The sequence below is a fragment of the Emydura macquarii genome, unplaced genomic scaffold (assembly GCF_026122565.2).
Source record: "Emydura macquarii macquarii isolate MOO-44397 ecotype Brisbane River unplaced genomic scaffold, CSIRO-AGI_Emac_v2 contig_1119, whole genome shotgun sequence".
Taxonomy (NCBI): domain Eukaryota; kingdom Metazoa; phylum Chordata; order Testudines; family Chelidae; genus Emydura; species Emydura macquarii.
The window spans coordinates 21,152,769-21,174,088 of NW_027131256.1; positions in this window are offsets into that span (position 1 = coordinate 21,152,769).

Consider the following 21,320-nt stretch of genomic DNA (forward strand, 5'->3'; position numbering starts at 1 on the left):
AGTGGTCACTCGAGGGCAGAGGTCAGACATGGGCAGATCAGTGGCAGGGGATCTAGAGTTGCTCCGCTTGCTGGGTCCATGCAGTGGATAAGTGACAGCCTTGGAGAGTAAAGGCCTCTAATCTAGTATATTTCACCAGCATTAAATTCACTCCAAAAAAAAATAAATATAAAAAGCCACTGTTTCCCAGCCCACCTCGGCCTGACTGGAACACCTCTGTCAGATACGTGCTGTGAGTACCCCTCTTTCGCTAGCAGCTCAGTGCAAAAGATGACCTGAGTGCCCTGCCCCCTCTGCTAATTAAAACCCCAGTTGTACCAGCTATGGCCTGGAACAGAGCTGACAGGCTATATGTTAAGTGAGGGCTGGCTGGGATTGAGAAGAAGTCCATGTGGAAAACACCAAGCAGCTTGTAAAAGTGTCCAAGAACAGGAGGCCTTATTGTCCTAGCAAGGGGGTTCTATGGGACTGGGGATCACAGAAGCAAACAGCAGCTGCCAAGTTAGCTCAGTGTCACTCATATAATCATTTGGATGTGCAAGTCTTCCCATTTCCATCCTCTTCTTGGGCTGACTCTGGAGAAAGCTGCATCCAACTTCCCATGGCTGGAAGGATGATCAGGCTGATGCAGCATCTTTGTGGGATGGCGAACCTTTCAGCAGGGGCTTTGGCAAAATTAATCTCCAGTTCATTTGATTCCAAGGCACGGTATGTGTCCAGACTACCCTGTAAGTTGCAACGGGCAGGGCCTGCCTGGGTTTGTAAAGAGCTGAACATGTAACTAATACATGAGTGGGAAATCGGTTAGCCTGGAGCTGTACTGGCCATATTTCAGGTGCTATTTCCACCAGTCTCCACTGGTCCTTTGGACAGCAGCATTCAGAGCCAGTCAGGCATGCCTCAGAGCCCTGCAGCATAAGAAAGTGCGAGCTCCCAGTGGTTCTAACCTGTATATTGAGAATGTCTGTCTACTCTTTACGCTGACTGGACAGATGGACCCACAGAACTACGAGCTTGGAACACTACTACTATGTGATCACTGATTTCTCTTCTCCTGGTTGCAATATCACCTGTGCCCTGATTGCCTGCAGTTAGTGTTAAATCTTATTAAAACTGAATCAACAGGGCTTTTATTACATTTTCCACACAACTACATTTTTCAAACCATACACTCAATTCAGTATTAAAACCAAACAAGGACTGGATGGCTCAGGGGACTGGTGCTAATGGATTACGGAGCCTTTTTTGTCTAAGTTGCTGGCTCCAATCCAGATCCATTTGGTCTCGACTTAAATTCTGTGCCATCTGATTCTTGCTTGGAAGTGTGGGTGGGCTGGGGTGGGAGATTTCAGCCCCGTTCTGAGTGGACAAATGTGTCCACCTCCCAAACCCCTCATCACAATTTGCACTAACTGTGGTTGGCATTGGGCCCTGGGGCCAGTGGGCAAGACACATTAACAGAGGATTGTAGTGAGGGCATCTTGTCCTGCTGCTACACATGCTAATCCCTATTTTGTAGATAAATAGGTTCCGGTCTGTAGTTTCTGAATGGGAGATACGTGAGGGCATTAGAGGCCCAGTGACCGCTGGGCTTGTTGCATTCTTCCTGGTATTTTAATAGCAGATCCTAAGATCACGTTGGCATGATAACCGCCTGTAGAATTCCACAGCCAGGCCGGGTGGGCTGCTTCGCTGTCATCAGATGCTTGTTTAAAAAGCCTTGAAATCTGCTAAAATAAAACCAATTGCATCTGCCATGTCAATGTTCATTCCAGTGGTGGGCATTATTCCCTCCTTCTTGCCTCCCCACCTTTGCCAAGCCTACCCTTATAGCACTTCCGTCAGACATGGGTTGGGAGGCTTAACTAAAGCTTGTGAAGTGCCCTGAGAGCCTTAATTAGACGGGGCGGGAGAAGCACAACACGTTTTGAATTTCCTGGCTTTGCTGGGTTTCAGCCAAACCTTTGACTTTATTTTAACAGATTGATTTTTCTTCCACGTGTGAACCGACTTATCACTCCTAAAAAGCTCCAAAACTTTCCAATTTTTAAAGAGACCATTTTACCCAGCTGAGGCAGATGTGTGAGAAGGAAAGAGACAGAGGGTTGCCAGAACCCTATTAGCATGGGAATGGAAATGGAGGGATGGTGGGGAGCCAACTTTGAGCCTCTCCCTATTCTGCGTCTGGCCCCTGAAGTAAATTAGACGAGCCTCTGAGCTTCTCTAGTGTTTAGATCTACCTGCCCCCCAGGGAACATTGCAGCAACTAAGAATAATCAGAGTGTAACAGTGCTTCTGCCACACCACGCTTTCTGTATCACCTTGGGAATTCCCTTTGCTAGGGGTGTAACACAGCGAGCAGATCCACTGTCTTTATGGTCCTTGTACACCATAAAGCAGCATAAAGGGAGGGCTGTTGGCCGCACTGTTCATTGCCATCTAAAAGAAATCAGTCGGCTGTTAGTCAGCTCCGTGGAAGCCACTGTAGAAATCAGATTATCAGAGCAAGACGGAAACTGTGTGTGTTTATATAGACTCACCTCTCCTTAAGAAAAGTAAGAAATCAGTGGAAGGTTTTCTTCAGTGAGTGATTCCCTGTTTTCCAAGCTCTCTTTGATGGGGTGTGAGGAAGAGGGCTTGGAAGTCCAAGGGAACAAGGTGGAAATGATGGTGGGCAGGAGAGAGCCAGTTCAGCTCCAACAAACAGACCCAACCTTCAGCAGTCAGCCCTGAAGTTCAGCTAGTAATGTACAAGTTGCATTGTGGTGGTGCAATTGTTAGTGGCAGCTGGCTTTGGACAGAAACTGAAATGGCACAGCAGAGGTCAGCTGTACATGATGACACCGCCATGAATGCTACTTGGGGAGGGGCAGATGGTCACAGAGGGTTAGAAAGGAGCTGTGGGACACCGAGCGCCCTTGACTGTAAAGCTGGGGTCTGTGCTGAGGAGGTAGATGTGTGGGTCATGCTGTGTACCCGGGGCCGGGGCAGGGCTGGGTGCTGTTTGCCATGTTGGGTGAGTAGGTAGCCAAGTGGTGCATCCTGGAGCTGATAGTTTAGTATTTGCTGCCCTGCCATATGCAGGAAGCCGTGAAAACATCACCAGGGATTCCATGATCGTGCCATACCCAGGGCTTTTGGGAAAGCTTCAGGTACTTCTCAGAAACAGCTTCAGAGTTTTCCTATTGCTCAACTTGTAGCGCGACTCTCTGGGCTTGTCTCAGCTCCTAGGCCAGGCATGATCTCTTGGTTCCTTCTTATTAGCTCTCAGGGTATTTTGAAATAGGGTTTGTTTTTCTTCCTATGATGAAATGTTTTAACTGCAAGAATAGTGGCACAAACAAGGGCAAAGGTTTGGGGTTTGCTTTGGTCTGACTCAGACTTTCAACACCCCCAGCGTGGTTTCCTCAGCCCCTGCTAGGCTGTCATTCAGGGTGTCCTTCAGTTGATTAGGTGTTGGGGCACCGAGGCAAGTAGATTCATTCTGGAGACTCCAACGTTGCCTTGACAACCAAGCAGGTGCTCCAATCCCTCACAAGCGCTGATCTCTTCCTCCCTTTGAACCGACTTCAACTCTGTCATTTCCCTCTTCCATCCCTGCTGACGTTCTTGTTTTTCCTCCCATCAGGGCCCCATTGCACTGGGCACTGTATGCACATGCAGTAAGTTCACAGTTTAGGCTAGAACAAGCTGCAACAGGTGGATACAAACAAGGTGGAAGGGCAGAAGACGAGGTACCAGGAAAGTCCCCTGGTTTTTGCACAATAAGCAGGAGGGCCTAGGTCACCAGCCACTTCTAGCCATTGTCAATTCCAGCTGGCTCGCCTCCTGCTGCTGGTTTCCAGCCTGATGGTCAGGTAGAGTGTGACTGACATGGAGGCCAGGAGACCACACCTGTGGGGATCAAGGAACACTTTCTAGCCGTGAACAGGCCACAGCCACACGCATGTGGAACTAAGAGGGCTGGGTGACCTGCCGCAACTGCATTGTGGCTGTGCTAAGGCTCCCAACCGGCCCGTCCATGACGTTGTGAGCAGTGTCTTATTCCAGTAGCTAATCTCTCACAGATGCTAGTTCTCCAGACCATACCTGAAAGCAGCCCTCGTGCAGGTATGCTGGTTCGTATTGTTCCAACAGGAAGTGCTGCTGGTGGCATTAGTTGCCCTTGTGGCTCACAAATACAGGGTTTGGAAATACCCAAATAATGGGTGCATTGTTTGATCAGTTTCTAGTCGCCTGTGAGCCAACAGATCAGGGCTAGTATGCTGGCAGATTCAAAGACATGATGATTTTCAGGTGTTTGGTGACATTCATGTCCATCCAGGCTGAGAACATGATCTGATCTTTCATTACGTACCCGTTTTGTAAGGACAGTTTTCCCAATTACCTTTGTCTGGCTTTGCACCTTTCTGAGTCCCAGCAATCAACAGTAAGAGTGAGTTAGCATCGTATTTCTCAACCTTTTTGATACCAGGGACTGGTTTGCTGCTTTCCTAGTCTGCATCACGGAGAGCTCAGGAACCAGCGCTGATCTACAGACCCGTCATTGGAAAACACTGGACTAGCACACTTGTGCAGTGATGTTTTCATGACTATTTGCTTCTCTCCCTACGGGAGCTGGCAGCTCTGCATTATCTTTTGTCTGTTTAGAAGATGATGCTAGGACGGTCAAATCCCAGTCTCACTGGACTCAGTAGCAAAACTCTCATTGATTCTGGTGGGATCAGGACATGGCCTATTGACCAGGCATTGGTTTGGCAGCTGGACAGGTGACTTAAAGTTGTCATTAAGAGTGTTCAGATTCTTAAGCAAACAGAGTTAGGGGTTGTTGTCGTTTGTTGTGGTTGGGAAGATTTCTGACACTGTGAAGGTGGAGTAAATGGAGCTCAAACCAGAAAAGGCTCTCACTGTACATCCCATCTGCTAGAAACGTCCCCTCGTTGCATCTCTGGACTAATGCCCTATAACTGAATAAATTCTAAAATCCACCACTTCACACGTGTCACAAGTAGGCCAGTCTCCCAAAGGTTCCCAGTTAGACATGCAAACAGGAAAGCAACCCTGAGGTCCAGACAGCACAAGCTTCTGCAATTCAAAGAGGGAATTCAGAACCACAAGTGAGACGTTTGAGGTCGAGCGTCTATTTATACTTTGCACAACTTAGTTGTACAAAGATAAATTTAGTTGCTTTACACCTTGTAATTTACAGCACTAGGGAGAGTTAAGCATTTATAAATGACTGTAGCAGGGAAAGAGCCTTTCCAGATAGAACCAATTTATTCCCAAAGGAGCCCTGAGGTGATGAGTGCTGGCAGGCAGTACAAACAATTGCAAAACTTCCACCTCCATTTGCAACTTAATTGGAAGCAATGCAAGTGTTTTGTCATGATTGCCAATGAAGTTGTGACTTCCGTAACATGACAGGAGCAGATATTGTGCCAGAGATGTGCTGTAACGAAAAGTGTGCCATGAGCCCCTCCCAAAACCAAAGGGCCCTATACATTCTTCTATCACCCCTGGAGACCAGAGTTCAAATCTTATCTCGGCTCACAAGAAGTGAGTTTAGTGTCTCACCTGAATCTCTTCATTTGCAAATATCTCACAGCTAAGCCAATACTTTGGCTGGCACAATTTGGTAGGACTCGAACGGCAGAGGATATGGTGAGGCTGGCCTGATGTCCATTTGATAAAGCTGTGTGATTATTCTCAGGCCTGGAGTAGTGGGAGTTACTGAGAGGCATTGGCACAGCTGTGTGAGGGCCAAGGCCTGGGATAGCCACGTGTGTCGCAGTTCAGGATTGTGGTGCATTGAGGGAGCTTTGAGCACTGAGGCCCTGATTTGGCCAGGGTTATGTTAGCCCCTCAATTTCATGAGCACCAAATTCGATGCAGAAAATAGCAATCCCATGTCAATTATAAACTACAAAGGGAAAATGCTTCTCTGGCTCCATTTTGTTCAACACAAACACACACAGGTCTGGATGGTAGAGGAGAACCCCAAATATTCAGCATCTTGGATACAGCGCAGGGTGATGGTGAGTGACCAAAAGTTCTTGCTATCTGATGGCTGTTCAGTGGCCTGTGAAATGAATTCGGTGGGGCTCTGTCCAATTCTTAGTGACCAGGATTTCTTATAACCAGAAAATGCACCAGCTCCATATCTGGGACTAATCTATCTCCCTTGTCAGCATTCACTCTGCAAGAGAGGCCAAGGACTGAATGGACCAGAGAAACAAAATTCACGCCATCAAGGCAATCCCTTTAGGTCAGGGCTGAGTTCTGTGGGTGAAAGCAGTGCCAACACGGTCTTTGCTGTACCAGTTCTGCAGATAGAGCAAGCACTGTCGTTTCTGGGACCGTCAACAGAGCATGAAAATTGACAGGCAGAAAAACAGTTTCATTATTTCTTAAAAAGCTCTGGGGATAGAAACTGTGAATACCAAGAATGGTATGAAAAGATACCAGGGGCACCAACTCTGTGTGTCCTCCTTCTGTGGCGTTAATACCGACGAGAGGCACACTGTCGGATCTGGAAGAGAAGGGCCGTGACTGATCAGTGTTAAATGTGGCAATAATGCCTCACACGGTGGTCACAGGATAAAAGGCAGCGACAGGCTGAACTGCAAGACTTTTCCTTTCTCCAGTAACGAGGGAGACACTCTCTGTGGCAATGAAATTGGCGAGAGACTGTGAGATTCTAATTTCTGGTCCCATTCTGCTGCTTCGATGGGAGGCAAATGCCCGTTTTAAATTGCAAACGGATGCACATCAGATACCATCCAGCCGATGGCGTATGACCGTAATGACGTGGGACATACACTTCAGTCAGATAACGTTATGAGAGGCAGGAAATTGAGAGAGGGATTACTGAAGGTCTAAAATGGTGAGAAACCATGGGAACGCCGCTGTAGCTCATTGGCATCAGCGTGGGCGCTGTTGCACAAATCCCCCCCTCACCATTTTGAACATTCACTCCTGTGTACCAAGTCAGTCCCATTGTGCTGAAGGGGAATCTTGGAGCTTACTGTCCTGTTGCCTTTTCTTGATCATGCACATGCTGGGGTGTGCTACGATATGTAGGCAGAGAGAGGCAATGCAGCTTTTCTGGCTCTGAACATGAACACTGCTTGACACTATTTCAGCCTGGAAGTAGTGGGGTGGGCTAGCTGGCAGGAGACTGGCTGGGGTTTCAGCATTGGCTGAGGAACAAGATTTGCCCCTTGCTGCTGGGAACAACAGTGGGGGGCTGCAGGCAGAGAGATGCTGTCAGCCACCCTATGAACCAGGTCCCTGCCTCCATAGTTCTGGTGCTCAGGGCTGCCCCTGCACAGTGCCTGACTCCCCTCAAAGACAGGTGCCCTATGGCACTGGGCACTGCTACCAATCCTGAGGCTGAAATTCCACGCCTGCCGAATGTGTTATTCCCCCATCAAGAACACATTTCCCTCCCGTCACGAACGGACAAGTACGCTGGGCACCTGGGACATAGGACTGGTTTTTCGTAAACCTTAGAGGTGCTTTTCCTAGTGTTAGTAGGGACATGTTATGGAGGTGGCTTCTGCCAATGGATGGATCTGAGGTCATTAAGCTTATTAAGATAGGTGTATGGTGACATCCCGAGATGAGAAAGTGGACAGTTTGGGGGCTGTCTTGTCCCTTGTCCTCAACAAAAGGGGATTCACCGAGCGGCAGTCTTGCGCCTTTTGTTCAATTTATAATATTCTGATTGAAGTTGTACCCATGCTAGGAGATCCCAAATGTCAACATCTAGGTGGAGGGCTACAAAGGCCGGCTGGTGCAGTCTTATGATAATTAGCTCACTTCATTAGACTTCTGCAGGGTAATGGAGCCTAGGTCTCAATTAGTCATGGGAGCAAGGTGAAAGCCGCTGTGGCTGGTTGTTTGGACGCCTGTGTGCATTACTGCAGATTATCCAAAGTCTTCAGGGGGATTCAATGGTTACTGGATCATTTTTGGTGCCGCATCAGACTGGTTTTGACATGTCTAGCCAGACAGAAACCTAGATGCAGGGCTCTGAGAGCATGATAAGCTTCAGCCATGTGTCTGAGGGTAGGTTGGTGAAACCTGCTTGAGACTTTTGTTTAACCCAGTGGTTCCCAACCTTCTTGGCTCGAGGGCCACAGATGTCATTTTTACAACCCTGAAGGGCCACCAGTCTCTGACAGCAACCCCCAACCCCCCTCCCCCCCCCAGCCCCCCACTGCAGCCAGAGGGAAGGAGTTCAGCAAGGAGGCTCTCCTGCCCCCGGCTGCAGCAGGGAAACTGTGAGCTCCATCTGGGTCCCTAGGCAGTGGCTCCCTTCTGCAGCTGGGGACGGGAGATCAGTGATCCCCTCCTTCTGGCTCCAGCAGGGACCCAGCGCCTAGAGACTCAGTCGGAGCGCTTTGCTGTGCTCTGAAAGATCCCGTGGGCCACGGGTTGGGAACCACTGGTAAAGGCAAAGGTCCCAGTTGTTTGACGACAGAACTGTAGGGCATTAGGCTTGGTCTACGCTTACCCAGCAATTCGGCGGCAGTCGACGGGAGTTACGCAAGCTACGCAGGAGTTCAAATGCTTTGACGAATCAGAGCCTAAAGTTGTTTGAGAACCCTGATCACTGAGCAACTCGCTGCTCTGTTCACTGAGGTGATACTTGCCGCTTTGCTGCTAAATGTACAGACCTGAGTAGTTCAATCAGGGAGTTGAGCACAAAGTTCTAATAGACTCTCCCCATTAATGGGGAGCAGAGTCACTAAAGTGCTCACATCACAGGGTATTTTACGGTTGCGTTAATTAACTTTTACTCTATTTACATGCAGATTTAAATTGACACGGGGTATTTATTTTGCAAATGTACGCTATGGTGATTATCAGATAATTAACTTGAGAATTGATGGCGTAAGAGGTAGAGATTTGCTCCTAATCTATCCTTCGTGCATCTCTATTTATGGCCCATGGACTTTTAAAGATGGGATAGGTTCTTAATATCTTGCATGCTAATTGCTTTTATTATGACTATGTGCTTGTATATAATTGTTTTGTTTAAGCTAGTTGGACCTGGTTTTTTTCCTTCTCTGTTATGTTGTTTATACCCAGCTGAATTGATAGGGCAAATAAGGTCTGACTCAGAGTTTTATTTCCATTTGATATACAAGGAGTAGAAGGTGGTTATATATGCAGGATCCAGTTACCCCTGATCCCAACGATTATCTTCCTCTGAGCTCCTTTGTCTCATCTTTTTACACATCACTCTTACAGAAACTGCAGCATTATCTAGTGGCCACCTCCAGTATTAAATCTCAGGACAGTAAAACAGTGCACTTAAGATGTCTCATCTTTCAAAATGAAGATTGCTATTCATTTTTTGTTTGGCTTATAAGTGCAGCTTACCCTAATAAACTGACACATTTCCTCACCGACCCTGCAGACGTCGCTTAACACTTAGCACTTTTCTTCTCCATCCTCAATTCCTCTGCAGATCTCCATTTGTAGCAGACTCAGACCAGGCACATGAGCCACAGAGCCAGGACTAGCAGTACAGCTTGGGACCAGGTAGGATTTCAGTGTTCCAGGGGCCAACCTCGTAAAAGATCCTGCTCTACTGCATTCCCTCGACTCCTGTTTTCTGGCCTTCAAAATACTTCGGAACCATCTCGCTTCCATTCTCTGGAGTCTCACTTTTAGACCGAATAGTTTTAAATAGTGTCAGTTATTGGTAGTTATGTTTTAAAAAGGGGGCGGGGTTCCCTTGGTTCCATGTTTAGAGACTGAGCCAAGTCTACACTACAAAATTCTGTCGGCCTAACTTATGTCGGCATACAGCCACCGCAGTTATTAAATAGCTTGTGTGTGCACACATGTGGCTTCTTGTGTAAGCGGTGCACATCCTCTCTAGGAGGAGGACTGTCTCTATCGATTGTATTGTCAGCGTTGGGCATTGTGGGACGGCTCCTGAAAGCCAGAAACAGTCGACATAAGCAACACAATGTCTACACTGACACTGTGTTGACTTAACTACATCGACTCTACACCACTCGGGGAAGTGGGGTTACTAAATCAGTGTAGCAGGAGCCAAATTTAAGTGAAAGCACTTCTACAGATAAGCTGCCTTGCATCAACCAATGTCGACCTAACCCTGTAGTGTAGGCGAGGCCTCTCTCATTGGCATAGAGCAGCTATAGAGGAGATCTTTCAGTGGCACAGCTGCAATGGTGCAGTGCTGTAAGTGTAGAAAAGCTCTTAGTTAGCAAGGGCCAACAAAACCGTGATATGAATACACCTTTTGTCGTCACCTTTGCATATAACACCAGCTAGCACTCAACCTTCCATTACTTCCCCTGTGAGATTATTTTTGGACTCCGCAAACCCATGCTTCCCTCTGATTTGATCTTCAGGCAGCGAAACCAGCTAGGCCTCTTGTACCTACATAAGGGGGTGGCACAGTGGAGTCTTACATCAGTGACCTGAGGAGAACATTCTAGAAGGGGGAGCAACAGATGAGCTGGCAGCAAGCATGCCAGGCCCAGGATGCCAGGAAAAAGGAGAATTATGTGCCCACACAGGAAGGAAAGAAGGTATGGCTACGGAACTGGAAAAAACAGTCTGGTTTTAAAAAAAAATGCTAAACCTACTTTTTTTTTTTGGAAGAGACCTTCCAAAATAGTTAAGAAAACAAACAATGTATCCTTGCTAATGTAAAAAGCAAAAACTCCTCCCTTTGTAGTGCATAGAGAACTAGTGTACAGATCCACCGGAAGAAAGGGGAGGGTAACCACTAAGGATGCTCAGCAACCATCCAAGAGAGATGCAGAAGAGGATTTGGAGGTACCCCAACAGAATCCTCTGGCTCCTGATGGGAGATCAGATGTGGACGAAGAATTGCCGGGGTGTCCTTGGTACCTCAACCCACTGCAGTCTTCAACAGAAAGTCTGTCCGCAATGGATAAGCCTAACCTGGAGTACATGAATCCTGTACTTGCTTATAATCTAGATCCAATTATGAGTGATCGCTCCATGACTGAATTTGGGACTCAAGTAGGCCGACTGCCATGGAAACCTCTGTGGATGGTAGACTACCTGGATTCCTAGGAGTTGCAACAATGTTAAAACTTTCATTATTGTTCTAAATTTTTATTTAACAAGAGGGGGGAAGTTGTGATGATCAGGGTAGGCAGCACCTCCACCAACAGGTAGTGCTGTATCTTTATCTTAGTGAAGTACCTTTATCTTATTGATGTTGTCTTGTGTATTGTTGTATGATCGGGAGACAGTTTTTTGGTAGTAAGTCTGAATTTTACCTGTGTGCGCTGGAGTTGTTACTTGTAGTGTCCTTTGAGTTCTATAAGCGAGTATTACAGTACTTGACATAGGCCAGTTCCTCATCCCCTTACTCATGCTGAGTAGAGTAGCACCTTACCCCCAAGTGGATCAACTGAAGTCAAAGGGACTATTCATGAGGTACTACTCGACATGAATAAAGGGATGAGCTTTGGAATTTTCAGGTTGTTCAGATTGGAGGGCACACAGCAGAAGTGCTCTCTCTGGTTTTGGGTTGGATCCAAATCTGCTACTCAGTACGAATAAGAGGATGAGAACCTGGCTCCAAACATCAGGCAGATCATAGCGCCCATCATTAGAATCTAGATCTACAGCCTTAGCCACATCTGCAAGACTGGCTGCTAAGGGCTTAGTCTCAGGGAATGCTCCAGACTTTGGAAACAACTTGTACTCTGAAATTCTGGGGGCCAGATTCCTTTCCACAAGGAGGCATGTGTCAAGAGATTTCATGTTGTCTATACAGTCTCAGGCATAATTTATGGTTTCCCAGCCAGGTAGATTTCCATCCTGAACTCATGGGGTCTTATTTGCATAAGAAATTTAAGTCACTGTGTGAGTGGGTGAACTCACCATTCTGGCACCTCCTTCTGGGGATTAGCTCTGCTCGCCAGTGCACCCCCTTGCTGGTGGTGCCTTGCCACCATCAGTTCTTCTCTGGGACCCGCATCACTCCCAGGACCACGGTGTCCTCTTCAGTGACACAGTCTGCTCTGTAGCCACTTGCCTCAGTGGCTACTGCAGCCAATTGTCCAGCCACTACCCCTGTGGCAAAGGGGGATAGAGGGACCTGGGCCTGCCCACAACTCTAGGTCCCGGCCCAGGGATCCTGTAGATAGTAACCACTTGCTGCGTCCCCTCCAATTCCTCCATACCTTTTCCTGGGCCAGTGCCCACTTTGCTCTTCTCTCAGGGCTTCAGCCTGCAAGTCTCCACCACCAGCCAGGAGCTGTCTTTAGCTTCCCCAATCCCTGCCTGCAGCACTGCTCTGTCCAGAGGGCTAGCTGCCCTTAGCCTGCAAGGCAGCCAATCCTCCCTCCTCCAGCTCCAGAGCGTGATTGCCTCTGCTCTGCCCTGCAACCCTTCTTATATGGGCCTGCCTGGCCCTGATTGGCTGCTCCTCGCAGCTCCCTTCCCAGTAGCTGCTTGTTACACAGCCGCCTCAGGGCTATATTAACCCCTTAATGGCCAGTGTGGGTCAGATCCCCCATCACACACTGGAAGGAAAAACTATTTTTAACACAGTCTGAGATCTCTTATTTTTAGCCATTTTTCTCTAATTAGTTCCGTTTCCCGCTAATGGTTTGAAATGTGGCATCTATTCCTGCCGCAAAGTGTTGCTTTGATAATTGCTATTATGGGTTAAGATTAAAAGTGTTGTTAGCACTGGAGGGCATGAGGGAAAATGCAAAGTTGTTTGTGACAAAATGACTTCCCGTATGTGGAAGTGGGATGGTTTCTCTAGGAATCCTAGCTTAAATGGAGTGAAATGCTGATGAGATAGGTAGTATTGGTAACATCCTGGTAAATAAGGAAAACAGCAGTCTGTAACTAAGTGAATATGGAATGTTAAGTATTAAATAACTAGTTTCTTTCCAAAATCGAATTTACTTCATTAAATGTACTGGCAATGAAGGGGATTCATATTTGTATCCAGGTAGCACCTCCCATGTGCCTTGCTACTAAGCTGATAAGACACTCTGGTCTTTCGTTGTTAGTACTGAGAGAGAGATCTCCAACCCAAACCTGATTTTGAAACTCTCCCGACCTTTGGGGCACTTGAGATCTGGATCAGACTGTCCCAGCTCTATCTCATTTGTTATAATTTGCTGAGAACTGTCCGCGTGATTATCCCTGTACAAACATTAAGGGGAGATATGGCCCTGGAAAAAAACCTTCAGCTCTGTACCCCTTGAATTTTCAGGGAGTTTGGATTGGAGAGTCCTTGAAGTACTCTCTGGTTTGGGATTGAATCCAAAGCAGCTGATGGAGGTTATTTCCAAATCTGCTTAGGACAGCCCTGTTCAGGGCGGGCTGGAACAATTTACGTAGTGGGGGTGCTGAGAGGCATCGAACCAAACTGTAAACCCTCTAAATGATGAAAACCACTTCAAGCAAGGAGGTGCGGCAGAACCCCTAGTTCCAGCACCTATGGCCCTGTCACCAGAAAATGCTGCATAGCACATTGCTTCCTAGTGAAGTCCCACCATTGGCCGCACAGACCTGCTGGAGAGTTGTAGGGCCTTTAGAGTGGGATAGTTTGGATAAGCACCTAACCTTTTGGATAAGTGTCTGAACTAACCCCACAAATGGTCTGAGCTCCCCTGGTTGCTTAAGCCTGTATGTTTGCTGTACTGAGGTTGTTTATTGCACCTTTGCTAACGCTGGCTGGTGAGGCTGTTTTGCTGCCACCTGATCTGTGCACTGGCTGTGCTGGGGTGGAGGATGGCTTATTGTCTACTCCTGCACCCTGGGCAGTTCAGCAGTGGCTAAGGAAGACCAAAAGAAGCCAGGATGCACACCGAGTCCAGTGATCATTTGTTGTCATGTGGTGATGGGACGCATCCCTTCATGCAGGATGAAGCAACATGGCACTGGACAGACTGGGAGGAAGGAAATAAGTGTCTCTCCCTAGAGTCCAGACCCACAATCAGGCTCAAGTAAGTGTGGTGCGCGTGTGTAGAATGTGGCGCTATGGAAGGGGACATCTTTCGTGCTCCCTCCCCACCCTGTCCTGTGCCAAGAGGAGAAAGGGAACTGACTGGGCCATTCTGGGAAGGAAAGACGCAGGATCTGCTTTCCTTCTCTGTCCCAGGAGGAGTGGTGAACCAGCAGGGGGACAAAATCTTTCTGCTGAAGAAAAATAGCAGAAAGGGAGGGCCTCACAGCTTGGACAAGTCTTCTCTCACCAGGTACTGATACAGCTCCTCCTACCTGTGAGAAGACAATGGAGAGCCATGAACTCCCCGGCCAGATACCATCTCCTTCTTCCGCTCCCACTTCAGATTCTTCTGTGTGATGGGTCCTGACCTCCCCAGCTGAGGAAGACTTGGGAGCTCTGGTGGAGGGGCCCAGGAGAGGAAAAAGGAGAGGAGGGGTCTCCCACTGCTTTACCACCACCAACTCATACCTACGGAGCAGCTCTAGGTGCTGGGCTGATGTCAAAGGGCAGGGCCATGGGAGGTCAGTGGCTCAGCATGTCTACTTGGCTGGGAAGGTGCCAAGGCCTTTGTGAGCTCATTGAACGAGCAGCAGCACCTCTTACTTGTTGGACTAATGCCACAGCTCAGGCCTCTATGGAAACGGCGAGCCTGGAATTCATGGCTTTTAATCCTGGAAGGTGCTGAGCCCCCTCAGCTCCACTGAATGACCATTGTACCCACTGCCAAAATGCAGCCGTTCTCATGGGAATCAAAGGCACATGGGGCTGAGGGTCACAAATGATCGCCGAACACTAAGACTGGACCCGGTGAGGGGGAGCAGCAGAAAGTTCCGCTGTCATGGCTGGAAAGGTCAAATCCCGTCAGCTGGGATGTTTACATTTGCATTGAAGCACGGGGGATTATTATACTAGAGGGCAAATTCTTGTCTGCTCCAAATGGATCCTAAGGGGCATGTCTACCCTACACTGCAGTGAAGAGCATGGGGATGTGAACTGTAGAGCGCATCGAAGTGTTGTGTTGTTGTTGTTGCCTTGTGTGGATGTTGCTGGCGCAAACTAAAAGATATCCAGTTCCCATTAACGTAGTCCTGAGCAAAAGAGATCTGCACTACACGAACTAGGTACCTTTTCATTCCCACCATCAACATCCACAGGGGGCAGTTACAGCACAATACTTTGGTGTACTCCGCAGTTTAACACCCCCATAGTCTGGACTGCAGCGCAGCATAGCCATAGCCTGTGGTTCCCCAGCACTTGTTGTAAGACAAGACCAGTGTCCTTGGTCAAAATTCCTTTCTCCTCATTGTGCTGTGCTCCGGTGAGATGCTATACTCCTCCTCAGAGGTGATGGCATATGGTGTGTAAAGCTCTTTTGAGAGAGGCAAGAGACAGTGCAAAAATGAAATGTTTTTGAGTGGAGCAGATGAGCCAGATGTCCTGAGATGTCTTTTCTATCTCAGATAGCTATGTTCTATCCCTCACAGAGCGGATCAGACACACAAAGGGCTGTTATAAAGGACACAGTCTCTCTCTACAGATATGTAACTTGGTGATCATCCATGAGGAATAATGCGAGAAAGGGAATTCAGAAACGTGTCGGTTGAACAGAGTTTTGATAGACTCTAACAACATACACAGGGAGTTGTAGCTGAAGGAGGAAGATGAATTTCTTTATGAAAAGTCCTTGAGGTGTATTTGGACTTCTGTTTGCGGAGCAAAAAGAGGTTTTTGGTTTGGCTGGAGCACTAACTCAGCCATCCTACGAGCTCCTGGACAGCCAGTGACCAGAGAGAGGAATCAGAGGCACAGCTCTGCTCAGACAGCGGATGAGGTAAGTTGCACTATCGGTGAGGAAAATCTTGACTGGCCCAGGTACTGCGGGGTATCAAGATATGAGTCTCCCCTTACTTCCCTAAAAGTTGAAGGGTTTTCTGTATCATAAACTTGTGGTCAGGACAGCAGCCAGCAGCGGGCTCCCTGGCTCCAGCACTGAGGAACTGGCATGTTGATTTGGACGTAGCCTCATGCTACAGCCAGCCATCTGTTCCCATCCACCTTGAGTTCTGGGTGACAATCAGCAGCACTGTGCAGCTTTCACACTGAAATAATTCCTTGTCTGCACAGAGTTATTCTCTCATTGTGGATTATCCCTCCAGTATCAGGGTGCATCAGCTGTGGGGAATCATAGAAGATTAGGGTTGGAAGGGACCTCAGAAGGTCATCTAGTCCCAACCCCCTGCTCAAAGCAGGACCAACCCCATCTAAATCATCCCAGCCAGGGCTTTGTCAAGCCACATCTTAAAAAGTTCTAAGGATGGAGATTCCACCACCTCTCTAGGTACCCATTCCAGTGCTTCACTACCCTCCTAGTGGAAAAAAGTGAATGGGCTCAGGAATCTGAAATCCAGACCCCCGTATATTTAATATTGGAGGAAGAATGCCTGGTGTGAGACACTGTGACAAAATGTTGTTTCACTTTCGTGGCACAGGACCCTAGAGAATGTTTGGGAGCCTAAATCATCCATTTCCTCAAAAAATCTAAGCTTTCTTTTAATTTTCTCCTCCCTCGATCTCCCCCCTCCCCTCCATTCAGTATCCCTTATGACTGCTTTACAATGTTTTCTTCTTGAGTCCAGTCCAAGGTCTGCCTTTCCAGTGGTTTATTACAATTCCAAACACTGAAGCCTGAAATTAACAAGACCCGGGTCAGTTTCACTAGCAGCTACCTAGATTTTTGTGGGCAACTGGGACACTGCCAAAATCCCTGTCCATTTTAGCACTTTTTCTGCTGTTTGTGAAAATTCTGAGCACCAGCAAAGTCTGGCACTAGAGCTGTCTGACTGCAGACTCAGGAAGTTGAGCAACATCTGGCACTGGATCTATCTACTGGGAGAAGGACCCAGAAAACTGAGGCAAGGGGGAGGGCTAGAATAGTGGAGAGGAACCCCACCCATCTTGCAGCAGCCAGCGGGTTGTGGAGGAGAGAGAAGCACCTTCTCTTTTCCAGCAGATAGAGGGGCTGGAGCTTTCAATGGATCAGACACCTTCTAGCCACAGGAGGGTGATAAAGATGGAGTCCTCAAGCAGAACTCAGGGGTCCAATTCCCCACAGCCAGAGATGGAGGTGGGGACTGGGTTTCTAACCATAGTGCTGCCCCTGCCTGGACCTTGTTGTGCACCCCTTTCCTGGGTAGTAGGCATCTGGTTAACTTCAAGTCCTGTTTAAAATGAACTGAAGATAAATATTGTAGCCAATTGAAACTGTAGGGGAAATCTAGTGAAGCAGAATGCACTGGTTTCTATTGAAGTTTGGCCTAGACACCAAAGCCAACACTCTTCCTCCTGGGAAAAGTGCCATGGGGTCTTTAAGAAACATAATAGGTTAGGACCTTAGCTTTTGTGTCTTATTCAAAAGGCAGGGCTTTGGCTCAGTGTTGATTCAGGGGGGAAAGCACCACTTGCATTGCCACACATTCTTGGGCTTTCTTGGCCAAGTCTTGCCCAGATCTGAGTCTGATTAATACATGAGATCAGGCAAGATTTCAGTATGTCAAGATGGCAGTTGCCGCATGCAGACATCTCTCCCTGGCTCCTTGCTGTTGGTATTTCTTTTGTCACAAAACATGTTAGTTTTTCAGTGTAAGCGTGGCCTGCAAAATCAGCATCTTTAGACGCTTAATGTAGCCCAGCTACATTAAGATCACTTTTTTCAAGCACCTTATAGCATTTATGCCACATCTGGGACCGGGGGAGAGAACGTCTTAACATGTGACCTTTCAAATGGGCTGAACTTTCCCATAAAGATTGCAGTGTCTTTTTCAAACAGAAAAACCAAAACCGCCACTCAGACGTGTGCTAACATCAAGGCACAAAGTTGCACACTGAGCAGGAAACCACTGCATGAGACTGTGAACGGCTGCAGTCACCACAAAGCCTGACTAGCAGGAGCCATGGTTTCCAAATGTCGCTTGCTTGAAACTTCTGCACTATTTTCCCCCCTTCTGCCTGCAGATGCATGGGCAATGTGCCATCGTTTTGTTAGTCACCTCTTAATGGTTTCCTAGTGGCAGGGCCCTGTGTTTCTGTGGCTTTTTATTGTCAATTAAATAGATGAACAACACTAAAATTAACAAATAACTTCCCTTCTGATTCTGCCTTTGGCTTGGAAAACGGTGTTGGCTATGTGTGTGTACAAGTGTGTACTCACTGTACTTTCTGTTGAATGTGCATGAAGGGGTGGATTTCTGCTCATAACATATGCACATCCTCTTTGAAATACAGCGCTAAGGAGCTACAGGGGCTGACGGTTGGACAAGACTGAAAGTTTTCAGTTCCCATTGCCTTGTTCTAATAAGCACAAACATTAGCTGGCTATGTAGCGGTACCAATAACAGAGTGGGAAATTGCCTCCTGCTTTCAGCTGGATAGCCAGAGGCCATGGTAAGGGTGACACAAGTGAAGCTTGATTAATCATGAGTTAAGGCATATTGGTTAGGGAGATTCTCACTGTTACAGTATAGCTAGATGCTGTGCAGGGATCATATTTCTACACTAATCCTTAGAATACCAGACAGTCTCCACTTGGATAACACCTCGGAAGCAGCTGTTTGTGAATATGGGTGTTTGTTGGATAGAGGTTGCATTTGGAATTCATAGATTTATGGATTTTAAAGTCAGAGGGACCATTAGATTATTTAGTTTGACCTCCTGTATATCAGAGGCCAGAGAATTTCATCCAGCTACCACTGTATTGAGCCCAGTAATTTATCTGACTAAAGCATGTCCTCCGAAAGGCATCCAGTCTTGATCTGAAAACACTAAGAGTTGGAGAATCCGCCGCTTTCCTGGGTAGTTTGTTTCAAAGCTTAATCACTCTTACTGTTAAAAGTGTGTGCCTTATTTCTAATTTGGATGTATCTGGCTTTAACTTCCAGTCACTGGTTCTTGTTATGCCCTTTCCCCCTGTATCAAAAAACCCTTTAGTAAACCAGTATTTTCTCCAAGTGAAGGTACTTATACACTGTAATCAAGTCACCTTCCATCTTTTTGATAAGCTAAACAGGTTGAGCTCTTGAAGTCTCACTGAAAAGCCTTTTTTTTTTTTTTTTTTTTTTTTAAGCCCCCTAATAATCTTTTTACTCTTGCAGGCAGTATATAAAAGGGAAATCAGAAGGGTGAAAGTAGATTTTGAAAAGCAGAAAGCTAAAGGTGGAAAACTAAGATAGATTATTGAAGTCTATGTGAAGCAGGAAGCCTGTAAAAAGAATCAGTGGGTCCACTGGTTCGCCATGAATTAGAAGGGAGCAATTAAGAAGATAAGGAAATTGTTGGGAAGCTAGATTTCTTCACCTCTATCTTCACTGCAGATGATAGCGGGGAGATATCTAACCTGAATCTGCTCTTTTGTGGTCATAAAAATGGGATACACTCAGAGATTGAGGTAAGAGAAGAAGAGGTGTTAGAGCAACTGGATAATTTAAAAAGCAGTAAATTACTAGGCCCAGACATAACTGAGACATTCAAAAGGTTTTTGGCAAGGTACTGCAGAAGAGGTCACTATGAAGCTAAGTTAATCATGGAGTGAGGCAAAGTATTGTCATGGAACAAAAACTGGCTATGAGACAGTAGAAATAAATAGTCAATTTTCATCTTGACAAAAAAAATCTAACCATGGAGGCCTTGAGATTTGAGTTGGGGGTCCTGGTTACTAAGGCTGGTGTTGATTGTTTATTACTAATCTGGAAAGGACGGTGAGTAGTGAGTGAGGTAGCAAAATTTGCAGTTGATGTAGTAATTTAGGTTACTTAAATCTAGAGATTTAAACAAGCTAGGTGAATGGGCAACATGATGGCAAATGTAGTTTAATGTTGATAATGCACCTTAGAGGGAAAGTATTGAACTACTACACACACATAGCACAGGGTTTAAATTAACTGTATTAACACAAGGAAGAGACCTGGATATCATTGTGGACAACTTAATGGAGATCTCTGCCAGTTTGCAGGTATGGTCAAAAAGGCAAATGACACAAGAAAGCTTAATGAATAGGATGGTGAATAATAGGGAAAATATAATGGCATTATATAAAAGAATGGTGCAGACCCATCTGCATGCTGTACGCAGTACTGGGCACCCCAGCTCAAATGACTGTTGCAGAGCTAGAAGAAGTTCAGAGGAGGGGGAGGAGAATCATCAAGAGCTTGGAAAAATACCAACTTTGGCTGAAAGTCAGGAGGGGAAGTGGGGTAGGATAGCTGGCAGCTGAGGCCCAAAATAGATTGGAAATCTTCTCTGTCCCCATCTCTAGAAAACCTGCACGGTGCCTGAACACCCACATTATCCACTCCCCTGTGTCAATTCCCAATCCAGAAGGATCAGATGGGGTAAAGGGATGCCCAGGGAGGAGGGAAAGAGAGCTGTAGAAGGTCAGAAAGGTTAGAAGGTTCATTTATGTGGAGGCTAAGTGGGGGAAGAAGGGAGGGATCAATAGTCAGAAGGGATTCAAGGCTTTTGCTCTGGGGAGAGAAGAAGGAATGAGGGTGACATAAATTATTTAGGTGAAAATACTGTGGGAAAGTGTAGCTTTCCTTGTTGTTCTAAGGCTAAGCCCCAACCCTCCAGACATCAATGTGAAGGAAACTAGCAGAGGGAAAGAGACGTAGATAGCAGCTTTGTTACTCAAGGTCGCTAGCTGACCTAGAAGGGCAGTAAGAGACCTGCAGCAGGCAGAAATCTGAAGTGGGGAAGATCCCGATCTTGGGAACAATGAAGTGAATAATTCCAAAAGCAGACTGTGTGCTTTCACTGAGCTGCTAAAATGAAGCAGATCAATAACTCAAAGTCCCGACTGGCACATTAGCATAGTCAATTATCAGCTCTGCTCTCTGCTTCCTTGATTATTATTTCAGCATGTAGCAGCTGTTTTGCAAGCGTTATGGCCCATCACACACAGAAGGGACTTAGTTAAATGCAGATTATTGACCTGTCAGACTATAAGAACATACTGTAGAATATGCCATTGTGCTGTCCCAGAAATCCATAGCAAGAGCATTTCTTTTTGTGAGCAGAGTTCTCTGTGTCACTGTTGGAGCCTTGAGAAATCCTGTCCTTTACCATTTCTGCATTTAAACAGTTGCCCCTTTTCTAGCATGGCTGTTTTTATTAGCATTTCATCTTCACGAGACTGAACTGTTCTTTTTCTAGCTTAACATTTGGTATGTGTTTGATTTAGGACTCCTGGGTTCTGTATTATATTGTACATGGGCAGACTGCACTAAATATAAGGCTGAGTTTCAATTTTCATTTCAACTCCAATTTTTCTGTT